Genomic DNA, 23,514 nt, shown 5'->3' on the forward strand with positions numbered 1-23,514 from the left:
AAGATATTGTCCAAAATGCAACACAATGAGACAAAACCAACCAAACCAAAAAAAAAAAAAAAAACAGGAAAAACAAATTCAAATTATACTTCTACATCAACAAACAAGTAAAAAATGTAATCTAAAAGCATCAAAGAATATTGGGCATCTAGGAATATATCTAACAAATTTATCTGAGACTAAAAATTGTATTGACAGAAATAAGGAACACCAAATAACAAGATAAAACATGCTCCTGTATTGGAAGACACAACCTTGTGAAGATGCCAATTCTTTCTGAATTGCTTTGGTTCAATAATATTCCTCCCCAAACCCCAACAGGACTTGGTTCTGTGTCTGTGGGGACTCCATATTGTGAATAGTAGCATAAAGAGTCCAGAGCTGCCCGGACACCCTCAAGAAGAATTTTTTTTTTTGTAAACCTACAACTGCTCAAAAATAGTCTTTTTTCTTGTCTTTTCTTTTTTTTTTTTTTTTTTTGAGACAGAGTCTCACTCTGTCACCAAGGCAGGAGTACAGTGGTATGATCTTGGCTCACTGCAACCTCCATCTTCCAGGTTCAAGCTATTCTCCTGCCTCAGCCAGCCTCCCGAGTAGCTGGGATTACAGACGTGTGCCACTATGCCCAGCTAATTTTTGTTTTGTTTTGTTTTGTTTTAGTAGAGGTGGGGTTTGGCCATGTTGGCCAGGCTGGTCTTGAACTCCTGACCTCAGGTGATCTTCCCACCTTGGTGTCCCAAAGTGCTGAGACTACAGGCATGAGCCACCACGCCTGGCCTAAAAAAAATAGGCTATTAATTAAAAACAAAAACAGATTGGCATTATCTAAAAGGGCTGAGGAGGCGCACACCTCATGACCTGGCAATTCTGCTCCTGGGGAGGGACCCTAGGACAGGTGGTCACGTGGGCGAGAGTGATCGAAGTAGCGTGGGCCACTCAGCCAATTCAGAAACCACTGAGTGTTCATTAACAGCAGAATGGATGAGAAGCCTGTCACATGTCTGCACGATGGAACATGGTGGAGCCATGGAAGCCAACGGACTATAGCTTGAGAAACCAAGAACTCAACACACTGAGATTACTTCACACCCTATGCAGCAAGGTGCAATGTTATTAAGGTTGACTGCACATCAGACAAAACAGCAGGTGAAAGGAACAAGAAACAAAGCAATCACCTAGTTTTATTCTATTTACATAAACCCCCCTGACCCTGATGGGGAAAGCTACACCAGCTTGTTTAGGGTTGCTAGGATGGAAGTGTTGCCCATATAAGGAGGAGGTGAGAGTGACGGCAGGTGCAGGGGCTCTGCTGGAAGGGTGCAGGGGGAGGGAGAGGGGGCCGGGGGACTCTACCGGGTGATCTGGATGGCAGCCACACAGATGCGGGCTCCGAAGTTACACATCCTGTTGTACATTTACGATGCACATAAATGTACATCTGTATGGGTGTTGCATTTAAAAATAAAATAAGCATCAAAACAAGAATCGACTTTGTTCTCTTATTTGATTTATTCTGCTTAACTCAAGGTGCAAATCACCAGCCACTGTCACCACTCTGGGTCCCAGTACCCCCCAGGCTGCAAGGCATTGAACACCTCCGCCGTTTCGGGGCGAGTGGACTGGCCAGCCCCAGCCTCCTCGCCCACACAGAGGCTCTCACCCAGCGTCACCAGGGCTTGGGGTGGGCCTTGTCCCACAGCCATCAAGCCCCCTCCTGGGCCAGGCAGCCCCAGCTCCCCCTGCCCTGGAAGCTGCCTCCTCTGCCATTTCCTGCCTCCTCAGGGCAGAAATAACCTCACGTCAGGCACCGGCATGTGTGTGTGGGCTTCTCCCCAGCATACGCAGAGAGGCGACTAACGGGGTGTCACTGTCACCCCAGGGGTCCCACCACTTTACCAGCGCCTGCAGCAGGGACCCCCATGTGGGCCAACTAGAAGCCGCCATCAGGCTTGCGTTGTGCTGATCAGTCATTAATCTGGACATTCAAAAGCATTTTATTTGCTTGACAAGGAGCTGATTACTGAAGTTGCCAGGAGCCCGAAATCATTTTTCTCCTTCCTCCCCCTATGAAAAAGCGTTCTCCTCCCGGCTAGAGGGGCAGCAGGGCCTGCCAGCATAGGTGGGGTCCTTACCGCCCCTCTGTCTCATGCTGAGAGCCACAGCGCCTGCCCCCAGTGCCACCGCCTGCAAGGCTTTGGCATCCAAGCCCCTCACTTTCTCCCCACACCCCTTCTGCCTTCCTTTCTCATAGCTCTGACCCTGCCCTGCCCTGGCCCAGGACTCACCAGCTCCCTCCCCCACAGGGCGCAGGACAACTACACCCCCAATTCCACAGCCTTCAGGGCCAGCCCAGAGGCCACCTCCACCCATGCTCGGGGCCCCTCTCCAGGCTCCCAGGGCAGCCCTGTTCTCCCACCCCTCCTGGCCGTGCCTCCAGCACCCTAACGCCTGTGCTGTGGCCTGCAGACCCATCCAAAATAACTTAGGCACGAGAAGTCATGTCATGACCACCAGCTCGAGCCAAAGGGATTAAGACAGTGGCCCAGACGCCCAGCCAGCCTGAAATAGACCCGCTCACCCCGGGCTTCCCCTCAGGCCCTGTCTTGCAGGAGTCACAGCCTCGAGCATGGCTTCAGTCTTCAAGAAACACCCCGTGGCCTCCCCAGATCCCAAATCCAGCCCTGAGCAGCCAGAAAATTCAGCGACAATCACCCCCATTGCACAGAGGATGAACTGAGGCCGAAGGAGAAACCTCCTCCAAAGACAACAGGGGACTGCTCTCCTAGGTCCCTCTGGTCAAGCCACGAAACTTGCCCCTTCCCAGAGGAGAAGCCAGTGTGTTCACTGGAGGGGTCCCTGGCAGCGCAGGTGGCTGCAGCGTGGGCACCACTCCTATGAGGCATCCGTCAGAGGCTCATCCGGTGCATGGCAGGGGCCACCACACTCTCAGGGGCCCGAGGGCAGGCGCAGCCTGGCTGCCCCTCAGCCGCGCATCTGGCAGTCTTTCTCTTCTCACTACAGCTGACATCTGGCTCTCCCCAGAACCCCTACTGTCCTTCGGGCCCCCCACAGCCCCAGCTCCAGCTCAGGATTGGACCCCTGCCATGGCTGCTGCTTGTCACTCACTCATCGATGGCTTCAGCTTTGGGCCACTCGCTGGGAGGGACAGGATGGTATCCACCTCCCAAAATTCAGATATCAGAGCGTAAACTCCAGGACCTCAGAATGGGACTGTATTTAGGGGCAGGCTCTTTAAAGAGCTGATCCCATTAAAGGGAGGTCATGAGCATGGCCCTGATTGCATCCCAGTGGTGTCCTGATAGGAGCAGATTAGGACATAGGCACAGGGACCACCCTGAGGACGCAAGGAGGAGGTGGCATCTGCAAGCCAAGGACGGGGCCAGAGAGGAAACCAGTCTTGTGATTCTAGGGCCTCAGACTTCTGGCCTCCAACATCATGAGAAAGTTCATTTCTGCTTTTGCCCCACCAGTCTGTGGTATTGGCTACGGCGACCCCAGCCGGCCGACGTGCTCACAGCCTCTGAGCATCATGGGATGGCCAGTCCCTCTGCCCCCTGACCCACCTGACCCAGTGACCATCGTCTCCTCCTGAGGCTGCAGCCTGGGCCCTGTCATCACCCGCAAACCCGCCTCCAGCATCCACTCCATGGCCGCTGCCCTGCCATGCTCCGCACTCCCGCCCTCTGCAACTCCCAGCCCCCAGCCTTCCTCCCGACCAGGACTGCGTGTCCTCGTTGAGCCAGTGACGGTTTACACTTCCTCTTGTGCCCACCCTTCCTTCTGTGCCCACCTTGGCACCCATGGCTTATCAGAATGACCACGGCCTTGCCCTCTGTCTCCCATGCATTTCCTCCCACCACAAGCAACCCCAGTGCTGGGGGAATATACAAGGTGATGGTGTTCGGGTGTTGGTGCAGGCAGCATGGGACTGCGATCCGGAGAAAAGGAAAGCCTGTGAGATGAGTGCCACGTTGGCCCAGCCCTCCACCCAGGACAATTTCCCCACCACTCATGCAGGAATGGAGCCCAGGCAAGGTGTGGCAGCGAGCTGAGCCCAGGAGGCAGAGACCAGAGCTCAGGCACTGAGGGGACAGGAATGTAGGGGCAAGATTCCAGAGAGAGGGTCCAGAGGGGACTGTGGAGCTCGTGGCCCCTGGTGGGGCCTTGCATTCAGAGAGCAGGACCAAGTGCCCTTCTCCAGGGCAAAGGCAGGATGGAGAGCTCAGCAGTTAACAACACTGGAAGGTGGTGGAGCTCAGGACCAACCCAAGTGGCGGGTGGTGAGCTTGGCAGGTGGAGCAGGCAGCTGACACAGAACCATGCTCAGAGCCCTGCTCCAGACGTATCCTCAAAACGCCAGCACTGAGCCCCCAGGTCCACAGGGGAGACAGAGTGTGGGACTTCCCGTCACCAAGGTAGAGGCGTGGGAAACACCACGGGCCTCCAGGACCTGTTTCAATGAAGCATAAAACTGAGATCTGAACAGGCTGCTGGGACAAAAATTGGCACTTCTCAGAGGAAGATAACAGAATCCAGAGTTTCCACAAGGTACCATTTACAATGTCTAATTTACAATAAAAAATGACTAGCCAAACAAAGAAACAGAAAAGTTGCTTTATGTCAGTAATTCATAAATACATCCCAGGTTTAAAGGGTAATTCCAGAGCTGAAAAATATAATAGCTGAATTTTTTTAAATCACTGGATAGGTTTAATAACAGATTGGAGATAGGAGAGTCAGCAAGCTTAAAGATAGACAATTTCTATGTCATCTGAAGAACAAAGAGATTGAATATTTCTAGAACATGAAAAATAAGTGTGTTAAGCATATCTTTTTGACACCCAGGACCCTCCTGACCCTGGAGAAATTGCTCTCTGCCACCTCCCAGGCCTAGCCAGTTTCTAGAGAGCGTAAATACTGGTGCACACCTTCCATATGCAAACCAGCTAATCCAGAACCTGCACCCACACCACCTCCTCTATGGGCTCTCACACTCATCAGGGTGGCCACGAGTCCCACCTTGATTACCCTAGGACAGGTACCAGACCACTAGAGACAGTACGTGTACCCCAGAGCCCACCAAAATGACTGAAATGAGCCAATAGTCAGCCTGCTTGCCTGGCTGGGCCTTCCCATGCTTTTCCCTCACTCCTTCTGCCTCCTGGCCACCCCTGGTGCTGCCCTGTGTGGCCCTTCATGGTGTGGCATGACCCCTCCTCTTGGGAGCTGTGAGTAACAAACCATTTCAATGGCAGTCATCCCCTGGTCTGTTGCCCTTGTTGTATCTGAATAATTACAAAACCTACACTTCAGAACAGTGCCTCAGTGGTCTCAGATGGCCTGGGATATGTGTTACTGGAATCAAAAAAGAAAAGAGAATTAAAAAGAGCAGAAAAAAATATTCAGAGATATGATGGCCAAATATTTTTCAAAGTATTGAAGAAAATGTCAATTACAGATCCTAGAATATCAGCAAACCCCAAAAAGAATGAATATATAAACACACACACCACTAAGCTCATTACAGTCAAAAGACTGAAAACCAAGAGTGTAAAGAACATTTTGAGAAGACACAAGACAAGGAAAAACCCACTTATTGCTCTAGCAATTAGCCTCCCTCTCCTGTCCTTCAGTTTCTCCCTATCTACTTATTCCTGCTATTGATGTTCAGTTTGTTTCTCTATGTTATTCTTCCTCACCCACATGTCTCTTCAGCTACTACCCCCATTTCTTTGCTCTTCTTCTAGAAAGAATGGTCCATCATTGCAGTCCCAGCTAATCCTCCCATGTCCTTTAGCCACTGTCAACAGCCTGCTTCCTCCTTGCCCCACCCCACTGGTCACCAAGATCCCAGTGGCTCACATCAGTGAGGGCCACCAAGCCAGCCAACAGTCTCAGGCCCCACCCTCCTGATCTCTCACAGCCTGTGATGTGGGTAGCCTGTGACGTGGGTGGCCTCTTCTCCTTGCAGCACCACCTCCTGCAGGTGTCCCCCACACTCATCTGGCTCACCCACCCCCACCTCGGCAGCCACTCTTTCTGAGGCCTTTTGTTGCCCTCTCATCTCCTTGCAGCTCCTAGACTTGGCTTCCTCTCCTTGTCTACATCCTCCCTCGAGGTCTCACCAAGACCATGGCTCAAACTTCAGCTCCATGCTGAGGACTCTAGAAGTTCACACCTCTAGCAAGGGCCTCTCCCTGAGCTTCAGACTTGAGAAATACAACTTCCACTCAACGTCTCCACTTAAGAACTAACAGGAGCTGCAAACCTAACACAGAAAGAGGAAGGAAGGAAGGAAGGAAGGAAGGAAGGAAGGAAGGAAGGAAGGAAGGAAGGAAGGAAGGAAGGAAGGAAGGAAGGAAGGAAGGAGGGAGGGAGGGAGGGAGGGAGGGAGGGAGGGAGGGAGGGAGGGAGGGAGGGAGGGAGGGAGGGAGGAGAGAGGGAGGGAGGCAGGGAGGGAGGACCCTGCAACAGAGAAGGCACAGTGCTGTATCGACATCTTAGGGACTTGCTGAATGGCAAGATGTGGAGTGAGGTAAGTGTATTAGTCCACTCTAACACTGCCATAAAGAAATACCTGAGACTGGGTAATTTATAAAGAGGCTTAACTGACTCACAGTTCCACAGGGCTGGGGAGGCCTCGGGAAACTTATAATCATGGTGGGAGGCGCCTCTTCACAGGGTGGCAGGAGAGAGAATGAGTGCTGAGCAAATGGGGGAAATCCCCTTATAAAACCATCACCCCCGTGATTCAATTACCTCCCACCAGGTCCTTCTCACAACATGTGGGGATTATAGGAAATACAATTCAAGGTGAGATTTGGTTGGGGACGCAGCCAAACCATATCATTCTGCCATGGCTGCTTCCAAATCTCATGTCCTCACATTTAAAAATCAATCATGCCTTCTCAACAGTCCCCCAAAGTCTCAGCTCATTCCAGCATTAACCCAAAAGTCCAAGTCCAAAGTCTCATTTGAGACAAGGCGTGCACACACACACACACACACACACACACACAAACTAAGCTCATTACAGTCAAAAGACTGAAAACCAAGAGTGAAAGTCCCTTCTACCTATTAGCCTGTAAAATGAAAAGCAAATTAGTTACTTCCTAGGTACAATGGGGGTACAGCCATTGGGTAAATACACCCATTCCAAATGGGAGAAATTGGCCAAAAGGAAGGAAATACAGGCCCCATGCAAGTCTTAAATCCAATAGGGCAGTCATCACATCTTAAAGTTCCAAAACAACCTCCTTTGACTCTATGTCTCACATCCAGGTCACACTGATGCAAGAAGTGGGCTCCCACAGCCTTGAGCAGCTCCACTCCTGCTGTTTTGCAGGGTACAGCCCCCATCCTGGCTGCTTTCATGGGCTGTGCAGCTTTTCCAGGCACACAGTGCAAGCTGAGCTGTTGGTGGATCTACCATTACGGGGTCTGGAGGACAGTGGCCCTCTTCTCACAGCTCCACTAGGCAGTGCCCCAGTGGGGACTCTATGTGAGGGCTCCAGCCCCAAATTTCCCTTCCACACTGCCCTAGTAGAGGTTCTCCACAAGGGCTCTACCCCTGCAATAGACTTAGGCCTGGACATTCAGGCATTTCCATACATCCTCTGAAATCTAGGTGGAGGTTCCCAAACTTCAGTTCTTGACTTTTGTGCCCCTGCAGGCTCACCACCACATGGAAGCTGCAAAGGCTTGGAACTTGCACCTCTGAAGCAACAGCCTGAGCTGTATGTTGGCTCCTTTTAGCCATGGCTGGACTGCAGGGCATCAAGTCCCAAAACTACACAAAGCTGCAAGGCCCTGCACCCAGCCAACAAGACCATTTTTTCCTCCAAAGCCTCCACATCTATGATGGGAGGGGCTGCTGTGAAGACCTCTGACATGCCCTGGAGACATTTTCCCCATTGTCTTTGTGATTAACATTTGGCTCCTCATTACTTATGTAAATTTCTGCAGCTTGAATTTCTCCCCCAGAAAAATGGGTTTTTCTTTTCTGCTGCATCATCAGGCTGCAAATTTTCCAAACTTTTATGCTCTGTCACCTCTCGAATGTTTTGTTGCTTAGGAATTTCTTCTGTCAGATACCCTAAATCATCTCTCTCAAGTTCAAAGTTCCACAGATCTCTAGGGCAGGAGCAAAAAGCTTCCAGTTTCTTTGCTAAAACATAGCAAGAGTGACCTTTACTCCAGTTCCCAAGTTTCTCATCTCCATCTGAGACCGTCATCTGGACTTTATTGTCCATATCACTATCAGCATCTTGGTCAAAGCCATTCAACAACTCTCTAGGAAGTTCCAAACTTTCCCACATCTTCCTGTCTTCTTCTGAGCCCTCCAAACTGTTCCAACCTCTGCCTGTTACCCAGTTCTGAAGTTGCTTCCACATTTTTGGATATCTTTACAGCAGCACCCCACTCTCAGTACCAATTTATTGTATTAGTCCATTCTCACACTGCTATAAAGAACTGCCCAAGACTGAGTAATTTATAAAAGAAAGAGGTTTAATTGACTCACAGTTCTGCAGGGCTGGGGAGCACTCAGGAAACTTATAATTATGGCAAAAGGCACTTCTTCATAGGGCAGCAGGAGAGATAATGTGAGCCAAGAAAAGGGGGAAAGCCCCTTATAAAATCATGACCCCTATGATTCAATTACCTCCCATGTGGGGATTATGGGAACTACAATTCAAAATGAGATTTGGGTGGGGACACAGCCAAACCATACCAGCAAGTCAGGGTCAGGATGGAACTAAAACCCAGCCCTGCCCAAGCCAAAACCTCTCATGGTTCATCAGATGATGCCCCAGAAGAGTTGTTCTCTAGCTGTGACCAGGTCAGGATGATGCTCTCTCCAGCCCCAGCCTGAGCTTGAACAAAGGCATCTTCTTTGTGTAGAAAGCAGCCAAATATGCCATCCTAAGCTACAGTCCCTCCTCCTGCTCCTGGGGAGCAGCAGCAGAGTAAGCTGCATACCACCTGCACAGGCACCCCCTCCCCGTCAGCAGACCCCACATCAGTCACCACAGCTTTACAGCCTTGACCCTCAAGCTGTCCCCATGCTGCCTGCCTACCCAGCCTGGTGTCCTGGTAGTGGGAAGACGTACTGCTGGACTTCACAGACAAATGCCAGTACATGGATCCCAGGGGGTTGAGCCACTTGATCCATGGATCCCACGGATCTGTCATACTCAGCCGCCAGATTAGCAGCCTCCCTTGCATGCCAGACTTGGGGGATAAATAGACACAAGGATGGAATTAGCATCTTCAGACTCTCTGGGATGGGAACAAAACCACAATCTCTGCCAAGATGATGATAATGAAGACGATGATGACAATGACAGGGATGATAACAACAATGATGACAATGACCATGATGATGATGATGGTGATGATCATGATGTGATGGTAATGATGTGATGGTGATAATGATGATGATGACAGTGACAGTGATTATAATGATGATAGTAATATGATAGCAATGGTGATGATGGTGATGATAATGATGGTGATGATGATGGTGGTGATGGTGATGATGATGTGATAGTAATGCTGATGACAGTGATGGTGATGGTGATGGCTATAATGATGGTGATGATAATGGTGACAAAGATGATGGTAATGATAGTGGTGATGATGCTGATGATGGTGTGTAATGGTAATGATGGTGGTGGTGACGATGATGATGCAATAGTGATGATGGTGATGGTGCTGATGGTGGTGATGTGATGGCGATAATATTGATGATGATGATGATGATGATGATGGTGGTGGTGGTGATGATGGTGATGGTGATGATGGTGTTGTGATCGTGATGATGATGATGGTGGTGGTGATGATGATGGTAGTGATGGTGATGATGATGGTGATGGTGATGATGGTGATGATGATGATGGTGGTGGTGATGATGGTGATGGTGATGATGGTGGTGGTGATGATGGTGATGGTGATGATGGTGATGGTGATGATGATGGTGATGGTGATGATGATGGTGATGGTGATGATGATGGTGGTGGTGATGATGGTGATGGTGATGGCGATGATGATGCTGATGATCATGATGGTGGTGATGGTGATGATGATGTTGATGATGGAGTGTGATGGTGATGATGATGATGATGGTGATGATGATGGTGGTGATGATGATGATGTTGATGATGGAGCTGATGATGATGATGGTGATGGTGGTGATGGTGGTGGTGATGATGATGGTGGTGGTGATGATGGTGATGGTGATGATGATGGTGATGGTGATGATGATGATGGTGGTGGTGATGATGATGATGGTGGTGGTGATGTTGATGATGGTGATGATAGTGATGATGATGATGATGGTGATGATGATGGTGGTGGTGATGGTGGTGATGATGGTGATGTTGATGATGGTGATGATGGTGATGGTGATGATGATGATGGTGGTGATGATGGTGGTGGTGATGATGGTGGTGGTGATGATGGTGCTGATGATGATGATGGTGGTGATAGTGATGATGATGTTGATGATGGAGTGTGATGGTGATGATGATGATGATGGTGGTGATGGTGATGATGTTGACGATGGAGTGTAATGGTGATGGTGATGATGATGATGATAGTGATGGTGATGATGATAGAGGGGATGATGTTGATGATGGAGTGTAACAGTGATGATGGTGATGATGATGGTAGTGATGGTGATGATGTGATAGTGATGATGATGTTGGTAATGATGACGGTGGTGAGGGTGTTGTGACGGTGATAATGATGACTAGGGTGATGGTGATAATGACAATGATGATAGCCATCTTCTGTTAAGCACCAACTACATGTTAGGTATTGCCCATGCATAGATTCATTTGATTCTCACAACCATTTAGAAAGGTGAATGGCATGTCCTCCCTTCATGGAGGAGCAAACCCAGACTCCTCAACTTTAAATGTTCACTAAAGTGGACACAGAGCTAGAGTCAAGTGTTAGGTTCAGGCCAGGCCCTACCACCAAGTGCTGGCGTGGGGCTGAACTGTATGAGCCCTTGTCATTGTTCTCTGAACTCTCTCAGCAAGTCTGTTATGGTTGTCATTTTACAGATGAGGAAAGTGGGTCCCAGAGGAGTAAGTGACTCAACAAAAGTCAACCATCAGAGTGGCAGGTCTGAGGGGCAGCATCATGTTCCAGAGTGCTGGAACAGGCAGGCAGAGGCCTGGCCTCTTGGTAACTATCAGCCTCCATGCCTTCACCTCATCTGTCATTATAGCAGTAAGAGTCATCCTGACCATCTTAGAGGTGCCTGAGGAGATGCATGGAATGTCAGGCACCCACCAGGTGCTCAGTAAACCCCAGAGAGTCTAGCCAACCCCAGAACCAGGCTCCAGCTCCCAGTCCTGTGCTCCTGCCGTTTGCTGCCCTTGCCCCTCTGGTCAGACCTCCAGGACCATCAGTGGACTCAGGTCGTGGCCTGGGAAGCTGCAGACCTGAGTGGGAAGAAACATGATGAGGGGCAGCTATAGGCTGAGCCTCCTCCAACATCCCCACCAGGACAGTCCTGTAAGCAGTGAAATGGTTAAGGCCTCCCAGCCCGGCAGAATTGGCTCATTATCATTTCTAATATGGATCAATACTCTTCAGGCATCTGACAAAGCCAACGGCTCTCTGTTCCCTTCCTGCCCTCCAAATATAAGATCCCCTAAGCCACACTGGCCCAGGGCTCCGGCCCTAGCCCCCTCCTCAGGCCTCATCTCCATATTGGTCTTAATCAAGTCGTGGGGAAAGATGCAAGTCAATAAGTCGTCATTGATCATCCCCTCTTCCCTCCACCCCACTGACATTCTGTCAGCCCCTCCCCCACAGCCAGCCGGGCTAATGGGGGTCCTTGCCTCCCACGTAGGTGGCGGGAGGAGGGCAGTGCTCATGAAAGCTCTGATTGCTCTGAGGCCCAGAGCCTCCGTCACAGCGAGGGGCTCCAGCACAACATATGCCTCCTGCCCGCCGGCTTTGTCTTCAACAATAAAACAGGGTTTCTCTCCTGCCTCAGCCCTGGGTCCAATTTATCAGGCCTGGCACTGATCATCTGCTTCCCTGTCACCAGCCGGACTTGGAGGATAAATAGAGGCAAGCAGATATAGAATTACCGTGATCAGATCTCTCTGGGTCAGGAACAAAAAACACTTCACACTCCTTATGAAGCATTTCCACCATCCCAGACATACAAAGGGGCTGGGAAGGCAAAAGGGTGGGACCCCAGCAACCAACGGGAGCTCATCCTTCCCCTTGTAAGAGCCAGAGGAAGCTGCCACATGGAGCTCCCAGGCCACGTTCCTTTGGGAAGTCACCTGCAGTGACTGAGCCTCAGTTTCCCATCAGCGACACCTACCTTGCAGGGCTGCGACAAGCACTCACGGAGAGAATAAAACCAAGGATCTGCCACTGAACCTAGCAGATAGTGGGTGCTCTGTGAACGGCAGTTAGCACAGCTGCCTTTAACGGTGCAACTGTCCACAGCCAGGTACGGCATTCGGCATGTGTCACGTCCACGCCCCATGGAAATGTCAGTGACAGTTTGCACCCTTGTTCTTCCTCAGCCATTACACCTAGAGCTGCCATCTGCAGACGGTGGCCAGCTCGGGGTGGCACCACAGGCCCGCCCTGCCCTTTTGAGGGTCTGCAGGGCTGCCATGGGAGTTCCAGGTAGATTGATGCCCGCCTGTGGCAGAGGTCCCCAGCGGCTCTGCACAACATCTCAACAAATGATCCTGGACAGGTGGCCTGGGCTGGAAGCCGATCAAACACCATAAATACTGCGCACCCAAGGCCGTGACTACATTACCGCGCGGTGAGTAAATAACAGGCCCGGGGTGGAAACACCCGGGAACAACCTCTAGACGAGTAATTTATGCCCCTGTAAAACCCGATTAGATCCCAGCTAAGTGACTTCGCGGATGGGCAGGCCGCTTTGGAGAGAGAGAGACTGAGTAAGCAGCCACCACAAGCACCTGGGGGGACCTTCGTGGGGCCACTATCTCCCCTGTGAGGGGGTGGGCCTGGGGCCCAGGCGTCCCATCAGGCTCGGTGGGGTAGCATCTTGGGGACCCAGGCCACCCAGGGGTGGTGACCCCACTTTAGCATATGGTGGGAGGGACCCTGCAGATGCATCCTACCCAGGCAGGATGGACGCCCCGTCCGCAGCCCCTGCGGCACAGCAGGCCCAGCCTCTTGGTGCATTTCAGTCTAAATGTAGATGCAAGTCCAGTCAAGGCCTCAGCCAGGAGCCACCATGCACACCAAGGCTGGCATCACATGTGCCCCTCCTGGGTAGGGTCCCCGGCAGGTGGAGAGCGTGGGCCTGGGGCAGGGACGGCTCCTGACCCAGGATAAGGACCACAGTAGCCAGGTCAGGGTGGCGCCACAGGACTGCCCTGACATGCCAGCCCTGCCAGGCTGACCGTAGTTAGCAGGGTCTGTCAGAGGTGGCCGGGGCAGCAGGAGGGTAGGACACAACCCAGGCCCTGAGGCAGGCACCATTCAAAAGCAACCAGCTACCAAGTCCTCCCTCAGAAGGGGCTTGTGTCACATCCCCTCGTGCTCCCGCTCCCTGCTGCTCCCCCTCCACAGCCCCCAACAGGGGCTCTACCCCTGGTGCCCATTTCCCCATGGCCCACACACCCCGAGTGCTGCCCCACAGCCACTGCTCCTGCCTTCTCACTGAGCCTCGCCTTGGGCCCACCCTGCTCCCTGCCTCTCTCTGGTCTGGCCACTTGCCAGGCAGTTGGGGCACCCTGGTGTGCAGATCTGGGGGCTGGGCACTGAAGTCAGCTCAGGCTCAGGAGCCAGGCAGAGCTGCGTTCACATCCCAGCACTGCCCATCGTAGCTGAGTGACTTCAGCAAGTAATGTTAACCCAGCCTCAGTTTACTCCTCTGTAAAGGAGACAATAGTGCCTCCCCTGACTCCCCTGATAGGGGTGGGGATCCCCAGTGAGAGAGAGAAGGTCAGTGCCTGGCACAGCCCAGGGGATGGCGAGAAAGTGCTCAGGGAGGCACCTGTGGCTGCTGGCCCGGTGGCAGTGGTGAGGGAGGGGTGGATGAGGCTCAGGGATCTGGACCCATGGGAACAGGGGCTGAAATGGGACCCAGGCTGCAGGCACCCCCTCCCACCACCTTGGGCAAGGCACTCCACCTCTCTGAGCTCCTGGGGGGCCCTGTCTACCCATCCTCACAGGGATAAAGGAAGGATCTGGTCACGTCACCCCTGCTCAAGTCCTCTGGTGGCTTCCTAGTATTTCCAGCGTCAAGTCCAAGGCCTTTCCACCTGGCACCCAGCTTCCTGCCCATTCACTCCACCCTCCTGCCACCACCAAAGTCTATGCTCCAATCACCTTGAACAAGTTATTCTTCCCAAGCAATTCTACTTCTCCATGCCTCCCGCTAGAGACACCTCAGTCTCCAGCTCTGCCTAGTGAATTCCTATTGATACCGCAAGACTCCGCCCAAATGGCCTAACCTCTATGAAACTGTCCATTGTTCTCAAAGCAGAGCTAAGTCACACCTTCCTCTGAGCCCGCACAGTAGCCTTGGCTTAGTCAGTCAGTATGACTTATCCCTTTCCAGGAACTACTTCCTGTTCTCCACCCCACAGCTATTGCAAATCTGCTAGGTTAGTGCACTGTGACCCCACTGCCCTGGTCCCAGCTGAGTGATCCTAAGGAAGCCACCTGATTCAGGCTGGAACAATCAAAGCACTTTTCCAGGGTTATTGGAACTCAAACTAGGAAAGAAAAGTCAATTTCTCTCTGGTGGTCAGAGGTGTAAGGTGCAAAATTTGGGAGCCTCCAGCCACACATTTGCCACACATGGAACAAACCAGTGAGAGAGCCGAGGCCTGACCTGGGAAGGAGACCTCTGGGCCTTGGCCCTGGTGACCCCTGAATCCCAGCTGCCTCCCATCCTGGGGATCCAACCATCCTTAGATTCCACAGGATTCCCAGGTCTCATCCAGCAAATCCCTCAGCCCCAGCTACTGTGAGAGTTTCTGTCACTGTTAACCTGTGAGTCCCCATCCCTGGAGACAGTGATGGTCTCATCAGGCTGACGGCCCTACATGGGGCAATTCATTCAGCCCCTAATGAAAGCTCAGTTCCAGAGCCCCCACTGACATGGGTTCTTGCAAGGCCTAGAACCAATGAGATATTTCTGTTTTTTAATTCTTTCTTAAAGAAGACCCCCCTAAAGTTGCACAAGCATAAGACCCCTGGGATCCTTCTCTGGCCACTGCATCCTGTGAGTCTCCAGGGCAGGCCTCAGTCTATGAGTCTCTCTGGGCCGTGCCCAGAACACAGGAAATGCACAGGAAGTGAGGACACAACCCCATTGAATCCCTGGAGCCCTGCATCTCATAACTAATTTAGTGCTTCCTGGCCTGGCCCCCTTAATAATACAGGCACAGGAGAGCGTGCAGAGGAGGGAGGACAAGGAGGCTTAGCTGCTGGCACCTGCAGGTCAGTTCTGTCTTTCTTCTAGCACAAGAAGCAAGGGGCCAGGCTAGCTCACTGTGGCACCTCTGTAACCTCAGTTCCCACAGGGGCCATCTCATCTGATCACTGTCCCAGTGGCCAGGGAGACCTTCTGGGTCTGCCCTGAGAGCCTGGGCCCATGCAAATGACCCCTCCTGGTTCAGGAGCCACCACCATAAGGGCTATGAGGAACCAAGGACCCTCATCCCATCCCCAGCACCACTAGAACTAAACGTCAGGCTCATCAGAGTTCCTACCACTAAATCAAACACTAATCTGCTCCCCCTAATTTCTCTAAGACAATATTAGCCACTCAAAATGAAACGTAAATGTGAGTAAGAGCCCGGCTATCTTGGAAGTGGGAGCAGGCAGCCTGAGGAAGGGGATTTATTGTATGTTTGCTGAAGCAGGCCAGGCATGCATACCCACAAAAGGCTGGTAGCTCCAGCTTGGCCCGGGCTAGCCTCACACAGGCGTCCACTTAAAGGCACAGCAGCTTCCTCCCCAGGAAACAGTGTTGGGCACCATTGGAGCTTGAGAAATAGGAAAGTGAACAGGGGTGCCCTGCCGCTGGTGAGAGTAATTCACACCAAAAAATTTCTCCAAGTGTCAGCAGACCTAATATATCAGTGAGAGTGTTGGAAGCAAGCCGTGTACCCGGAAGCACCCTGGTGGACATGCTACTTTGGTAAACAACTAGCAGGATCCTAGAGTCAGAGACAGAGGAGTAGCCCCACATGACCCACCAGTGACCATCAGTGACACATCTATGAGGTGTGTGGCATGTGGCTGTCATGTCCAACTTCCACCGTGGCCCAAGGCCACTGGGATTTAACCCAATTTCCAGGTAAGAAAACGGGTTCCAGATAGTGAAAACCACTTGCCCAAGGTCCATGTCAATGAGATCTGAAGCAAGTCACACCTGCCTTCACTCCGAGCAGCCCCCGGGAGCCACATCCACCTTCACTCTGAGCAGCCCCTGGATCCCAGGAGGAAATGCAGCCAGCGTGATGGTGGGCATCCACCCACCATGGGTTGGCAACTCCCCGCTCGGAGGCATCTTCTCTCCATCCCACCAAGGAAGCACCACTCTTAGCCCCACTCTTGACAGCAAGGAGACATGCCCGAGGTCACACAGCAAGGTCAGGCCCTCCCTGACCCAAGCCTCGTGGCCTCTCCTCCACCCAGGCTGAGCCCAGCCCTGGGGGTGCCGGTGCACGTTCCTGCAGCCCCCAACTGCCTGAGAGCCACACGTGCTCCGCACCCAGGTGTCCTCGAATGACCATGACCTCAGGCTGGGTCTGGGGAAGGTGGTTCTCATTCAGGGCCCCTAGAAGCCATGTGCAGTTCTCCACCGGCCAAAGCCCCATCCAAGCCCCCCTACCCAACTCAGCCATCCCCACCGCCCCTCCCTGCCACCCTGCACAGGCGCCCACCAGAAGGGGTGGCAGGACTCCTGGCCAGATGAGCCCGCTGGGACCTGCCCCCCAGCCTGCCTGACCAGCACCCTCAGTCTCTAGGTACAGCCCACACCTGGCAGTGCAGGGCTGGGTCACTCCATGAGTGGGGCGGCTACAGCTTCTGCTGCCCACAGCCGGGCTCCCCACGCACTAGAGCAGCCCCTGGGCCCAGGCAGACTTGACCTCACCCTAGCTTAATGATGCCCGGCCTTAACCCAGAGCAAAGCCCCTACCTCCCTGAGCCCCCTCCCTTACCTGGGAGAAGGAAGGAGCCTACTCACCAGGGGCCATTGTGAGGGGAATGAGGGTCTGGCCCATGTGCTGTCTGCAAATGTTCACCAGGGCCTCCAAGAGGCCATTCGGCCCATCCCCAGAGGACTCATGACCTTCAGGAGCCGGGCCTTCCATAGCCACTTGGGCTACATGCCCGGGAGCCCAGCCCCCAGGAAGGAAGCTGTGGCCAATGGCTGCAGTGCCACTTGTCCTGACCACTGTCCCCCTCTGACCCCACCTGATCCCAGACCAGCCCTGGAACTGTGCAGTGGCCGATGCCTCCCAGCCCCTCCCTCCTCAGTCACCACCTCGTTCAGCGGCCAGGGACAGGCTTGGGGCCTGGAAACCTCTGGACCAAGCAGGGGCCCACAGCTCCTTCTGCTCCAGGGGTCTGTACAGCCCTGTGGTCACTGCTGCTCTGTCCCCTGCCTGGAAAATGGGCTGAAACCACATGGATGAGACCACCTGAAGCAGCAGATGGAGCCCAAGGTCCCTGCCCTTGGAGAGCCCTGGGGCCTGGCCGGATCCAGCCCCTGAGCAGAGGCTGAGTGCTGCAGCATGGATGGGGGGTCTGAGCCGGGGGCCCCCACTGTAAAGTGGGACTGGGAAGCCCACCTTGCCAGCAGGGAGGGCTCAGCTCAGACCACTGGCGCTGGCGGAGTCACCGAGTCTGTAGACTGGCTCTGAGGCAGCCAGCAGTCTAGGGGACCCCCATCCACACCCCTCTCTGGTTATCCCAGGGCCACCACAGACTACACGCCACCAGCCTGGCTCCTCCACAGCAGACATCCAGCTTCTGGCCGCAGACCCCACCCAGATCTGCCTTCCAGCACATTCTGCCCCCTCCCCAGGGCCCTGGACCAGATTACATCAAACCCCTTGAGCTTCCTGCCAAGGACAAGTGAGGGGCCAGGAGAGAGAAGCCCCATAAATCTCTTTGGAGACATTTGCCAAGATACCAGACACCAAAATCTCATTAGCAGGCTAAAGTCTCGGGAAGGAAATGGAAAATAAGTACCCGCAGATACAGGCCTGGAAACCGCAGGACCGCCGAGCAGGAGACGTGGATTAATCGAGATGATATGCACGGGACAAGCTGTTGCCACAGTTTTGCATGGTTTTTTTGTTTGTTTGTTTGTTTTGTTTTGTTGGGGTTTTTTTGCTTTAACTACAGTTTAAGTATAGTGGGACCCTCAGCATACCAGGTGGGTGAGGTTGAGGCCCTTTATTCACAAGAGAGGAGAGGAGGGAGGGCGAGGCCTGGCAGCGGAGGCACAGTGGGCGGGCAGGCAGCTGGACTGTCCCAGGAGGGCGTTCAGGAGCGCGGCTGCGCTGGGGCCCCGTCCATGCTGCTCAGAGCCCCGGCGTGTAACAGCTCCTTCCACTCAGGGAAAATCCATCCGTTTAATGGAAACATTAACCTCAATTCACCTGATTTCCTCCCTGCACTGAGGTCTGAGAACTGAGAACGGGAAGAGGCTCCGAGGCTGGAGGACTCCCTGAGGCCTGGCATAGACGCGGGCCCACGGGTCTGGGGACCCTCAGCGAGGGCCGGGACAGTGACAGTGGGTGCCTTCATCAGAGAGAAGCAGCCCCGCGACGCCCCCACCCCTCTCGCCAGCTCAGCCAGCTCTGCACAGGCTGGACATGACAGACAGGAAGAGGAAAGCCCCTCCCCCAGCACTCAGTGGCTCAGGCTCCCTCCGGAGTCTCCGCAAACTACCAAGGAAAGGGGGTGGCCCAGGCAGCTACGCTGTGTCCAAGGTCACCTGGTGCCCCCGGCTGCAGTTCCAGGACACCCCAGCCAGGAGGCTGTCAGAGAAAGGCGGAGGCAGCTGCGGTGGGGGTGGGGTCGACAGGCTGCCTGCAGAGGCGGGAGGGCAGGGTCGGGGCGGGGCTTTGGGGAGAGTAGGGGTCTGGGAGTGGACCATGCCCTCACACCCTGCCCCCTCAGCCATCAGCAGAGTGACCCGGAGCAGGAACTCAGCCAACGGTGAAGGCCACAGCAGGGGCCCAGAGGGGCTTGTACCGGGCACGTGCCGTAGGGTGCACAGCCACCAACCGGCGTGGCAGAGGCCTTAGCAAGGAAGCTGAGGGAGTCTGTTGGGGGCCTCCAACGGCGGGGAGTTGGGGAGAAGACGCGGCCTCCAAGTCCCTGACAGTTCCAGCTATACCTCGGCAGGGAGGGGCAGAGTTGGTCCGAGACCAGGGTCAGGCCCAACCCATTTTGGAGGGTCCAAGAGAAGCCAGCTGCCCCCAAGAGACCCAGCTTGTGGCTTTGGTCTCCTCTGCACCCTTCAGGGCAGCCCTGTGCCATGACCCCGCACTGACCCTGACACAGGAGGCTATACCCCAGGAGCTGGCACTGGGGATGGGCCACAAAGCCGCAAGAGCCTCCCAGGCAAAGATGCAGAAGGCCGGGAGCGGAGTCCCCATCTCTTGGGTTGCAGGCCAGCACTCGCTGACCCATGCTGGGTTGAGGACCCCAGGCAGGCCTGAGGGACAGGCTGTCCGCACGCTCCCACCCTCAGGTGCCCCTGCGTGCCGGCCTTGGTCACACCACCTACCATCTCCCACCACATTGAATGACCCGCCCATGGGATCTGTGGTCTAGCAGTTTGAGACTAACTTCAATTTCTTCCTCTCCTTTTGTCCTGCCAGCCCCACCCAGAGGCCTGTGCACAGAGCCCAGGGGAGCCCAAAGCTCCCTGACACCATGGAGACCCCCTAACTCGCACGAGGCTCCACGCAGGCAGAGCCAGGCCACGGCCACAGCACCATCAGAAGACGGGAGGCGGCTGTGCCTGGCCCAGGGAGCAGCAGGTGTGCAGACAGGACAGCAGGTCTTTCACCTGTACTCCAAGGTGAGCGGGAAGATCTTTCTCCAGTTACCCTAAATGTGAGAGGCTGGTTTTCCAAGTCAGAGAACAAACATTCCATCATTTTTATCTTTTCTGTCAGGTCCCAGAGCAGCTGCTTTGCCAACGTCTCAGTTGGCAGGTGGCTCCGTGTGAAGTCATCAGAGCTGGGCTCAGGCCACCCAGATGACCCACAGAGACACCCCCCCAGCAGGTCAGAGGGTGGCGGCCCAAGGTGACTGCAGAGGACAAAGTGAGGAGGAGGGGCCTGGCCCCTCACTGCAGGGTGCAGCCTCCCAGCACATCCGGGTGCCAAGGGTCCTGGTACCATGAGGGGCAGAGTAGCTCAAGGGCACCAGGCCGGCCACTGACTGGAGGCTTCCCCAGCCCACACCCACCAGGGTTGCCCCTCAGCCTGGGGCCTTCCAGACCACCCTCCACCTACAGGGCGGCATCCCCCTTCTTCGTGGCGTCTGAACACCTCTCATCTCTTTATAGCATCCGAGACCCTCCGGAACACCCCTCCACGTCCATCTGCCCAGGCCCCGGCCCGCTGTGCTGTTCCATGCTGCGGGCTTGCCCAGGGGGTGCCCCCACCGCACCTCCTCCTGGGGTCCAAAGGCTCAGGCTGCACACCCAGGGAGCACTGGTGGCCTCTGCCTGGGTCCCCGGTCCCCACGTTCCCCCACCCCAGCTCCTCGCCGTGGGCTGACTCCCACTCTGATTTGTTTCTGCTGCGTAGGAGCAGGGACTTTCAGGAAGGACTCCATAGCTCTTGAGACCACCTCTCTCCCCAGCTGCCAGTACCACCGGGGGTGCCCAAGAGCCCAGGGAGCCTGCATGCCGCCCACCACCTGGCCTGGTGGGCAGGCTGTGACCAGCGTTTCATTTGCAGACCTCGTTCCTGGTTGTGCTCCCTTCCCCAGGGCAGCCCGGCCTGAGGGGCAGGAATTATGGGGACCTGGAGAGGACACCTGTGCAGATGCAGGGAACACAGATGGCCTTTGGAGATGGTGGGTCCCGAGTGTGGAGAGCCACCAGCAGGTCCGAGCCTGAGAGAGTTGGGTGGGGCGCAAGCAGGGCCAGCTCCAAGAGCTCTGGTGGGGAGGGTCAGGATGGGCCGAGAGCCAGCAGGGCAGAGGGGAACTCAAGGGGCCCCCAGTGTGCCCCATGTTCCTGACTTCCTAGGAGGCAGCTTCTGTGGTCCCCAGATACAGATGGGAACAGAGGCACGGAGTGGCTGAGTTCCCAGCCTGGGCAGGTGGCTGGCAAAGGAGCCCTGGCCCAGCCCTGTGAGCCCAGATTCCAATCCTCTCAGCCCAACGCCCTCTCCCTCTGGAGGACCCCCCACTACACAGCAGGGTCCTGGCCCCGAGACGCCACTTCACCCTGCTTTTCGCAGGGAAGCACGTGCAGCCGCAGGCGGATAGAGGGGCCCCAGCTGCACCCCATGCCACCCGCCACAGAGGGCACACGGCTTTGGGCCACACGCAGAGCTCCCGCCAAGCTGATGAGTGTAAAATGGGCTTTTGTCGCAGCCTGGGACAGCTCCCTCTCGGGCCCTTCCCATGTCCTCAAAGACAAAAGGAGCTTGTCCCAGAGGAGGACCTGGGGAGGCCTCGGGGCTGTCCTGCTTCTGAGGGAATAAGCCTGGTCCCCAAAGGAGCGAACCCACCTGTCCCAGCCCTCTCACCCTAAAGCCAAACATTCCTTGAGGCTAAACCCACAGGCCCATTGGGCTGCCTTCCGGAAGGGCAATAAATCCACAGTCAGAATAATCCCCGAGCCCGGAGCCTCCGTATATCAGAGGGACCAGCTGTCACCAGTTCACCAGCCACCTCCTTCCTGGCCAGTGCTGGCCCCACACGCACTCCTGCTCGAGTCTCAGGGAAGCAGCCGCAGCCACAGGCTGGGCCTCCTGGGGGAGCAGAGGCGAAGTATTTATGGACGTGGAATCCAGAGACTCGCAGCAGCATTGAGAGAGCCCCCCACACACGGCTAGCCTGGTCACCCCTCCTGGTGATGGGGACAGGCGGGAAGCTGATGTTACGTGCTTCCAGAACTGTCACCGAGCCGCCTGATTTACTGACCCTGTCACCAGCCAACGTGGACTTCAGCCCAAAGCCACAGCCTAATGGATGCGGATCAGGGTCAACTTCTCTCAGAGAGGCTTGAACTCCGAAAGCGGGTGATCAGCTTCTGCGTTATTGGGGGAGGGGCTGGCTGGACCCCGCTTCACGTAGGGTGTGCAGCCCGGGAGGGGTCAGCGTTTCTGGGCAGCTGCTGAACCAAATTAAATACCACCTCCCTCTGAGTCTGTAAGAGAGGACACACGGCCGGGAGGAGCCCCCCCGCCATGTCTATGACTCCAGCCTACCCCACATGCGCCCTCCCAGCCGAGCTGGCAGAGAGGAGGCCCCCCCACCTCCCATCTGGAACCCACCCTGACATCGCAGGCCGTTAATTGCACAGCAGCCGGAGCCAGAGTCTTCCCAGGTTGTTAAAATTCATCACCGTTTTCCCCCGACTCCAGGCTTGCCACCCGCCCAGCCAATCGTGGCCGCCCGGGCCTCGTCCAGGAGGCGATCTGTGAGCCTGGGCACCTGCAGAGACCTCTGTCGCTATCCCATTAGGAGGGGCCACAGAAGGATGCACACCAAAAGCATCCTGCAGCCTGTCATTAAATATTGATAAAAGGCGGGAGGGGAGAACACTATGCAAATTATTTATTGATTTCCCATGTGCGGAACTGAGATAATGAGGGGCCGGAGGAGAGTGAGGGGCTGGGGGGCTGGAGGGTTGGGGGGCTGGGAAGGGACTCTTGGCGCCAGCTCAGCAGGGACTCATGGAGGGACTGGAGCAGCCAGAGAGGCAGTGTCCCCCACACATGGGCCCAAATTCCGGCTTTGCTGCTTACAGGTTTTTGGTACTTTTTTTTTTAACAGAATCATTTGATTTTTTGTTTGTTTGTTTGTTTTTCACTTTAAAACAGTTTGCATAGTAAGTGTTTAAGATTTGGTGGTCACATGTATATTATGAAAATCTCTCTGTAAAAAATCTCGAAGACCTGAATTTTACATCTACTTTAAAGAACAGTGATGTTTGTATTTTCAAGAAAGAACAAAAATGCCTCCCTTTTCAGTGAAAAGGCACAGCCAGCCCCTGCTTCCAGCTGTGAAAGACCAGGTTATAGACCCATGAGGCAGGTCGGAGGATTCCAGGAGGTGTCCTCCCTGCCTGGTGGAGGGTAATGGCTCCAGAACATTCTGGTCTCCCGACAGCAATGCCTCAGAGGTGGCACTGGGCACCCTACACGTCTCGTCTCATTTAATCCTAAATTAGCCTTGCAGCCTGTACCAGGCCCTGCTAGCCCCGACTCACCAGCAGGGCTGAGATTGGGCCACTCTGCAAACCCA

At 54.5% G+C, this 23,514-nt stretch overlaps 2 protein-coding genes across 32 annotated transcripts in view; one reads left to right on the forward strand and one right to left on the reverse strand.

The window, feature by feature from the left end:
• Positions 1 to 23,514, reverse strand: part of SIVA1 (SIVA1 apoptosis inducing factor) — a 692,134-nt gene that overhangs the window by 522,453 nt on the left and 146,167 nt on the right. The window lies entirely within an intron of this gene.
• ATP5MJ (ATP synthase membrane subunit j) overlaps positions 1 to 23,514 on the forward strand; it is an 819,915-nt gene that overhangs the window by 490,932 nt on the left and 305,469 nt on the right. The window contains exon 1 of one of the 31 annotated variants that reach the window (XM_050798500.1): positions 17,807 to 17,810. The exons of the other annotated variants lie outside the window; for them this stretch is intronic. The gene's annotated coding sequence lies outside the window, so the exon portion shown is untranslated. Of the gene's footprint in view, positions 1 to 17,806; positions 17,811 to 23,514 lie in introns of those variants that run through there. 31 annotated transcript variants of the gene reach the window in all.

The sequence above is a fragment of the Macaca thibetana genome, chromosome 7, assembly GCF_024542745.1.
Source record: "Macaca thibetana thibetana isolate TM-01 chromosome 7, ASM2454274v1, whole genome shotgun sequence".
Lineage (NCBI taxonomy): Eukaryota > Metazoa > Chordata > Mammalia > Primates > Cercopithecidae > Macaca > Macaca thibetana.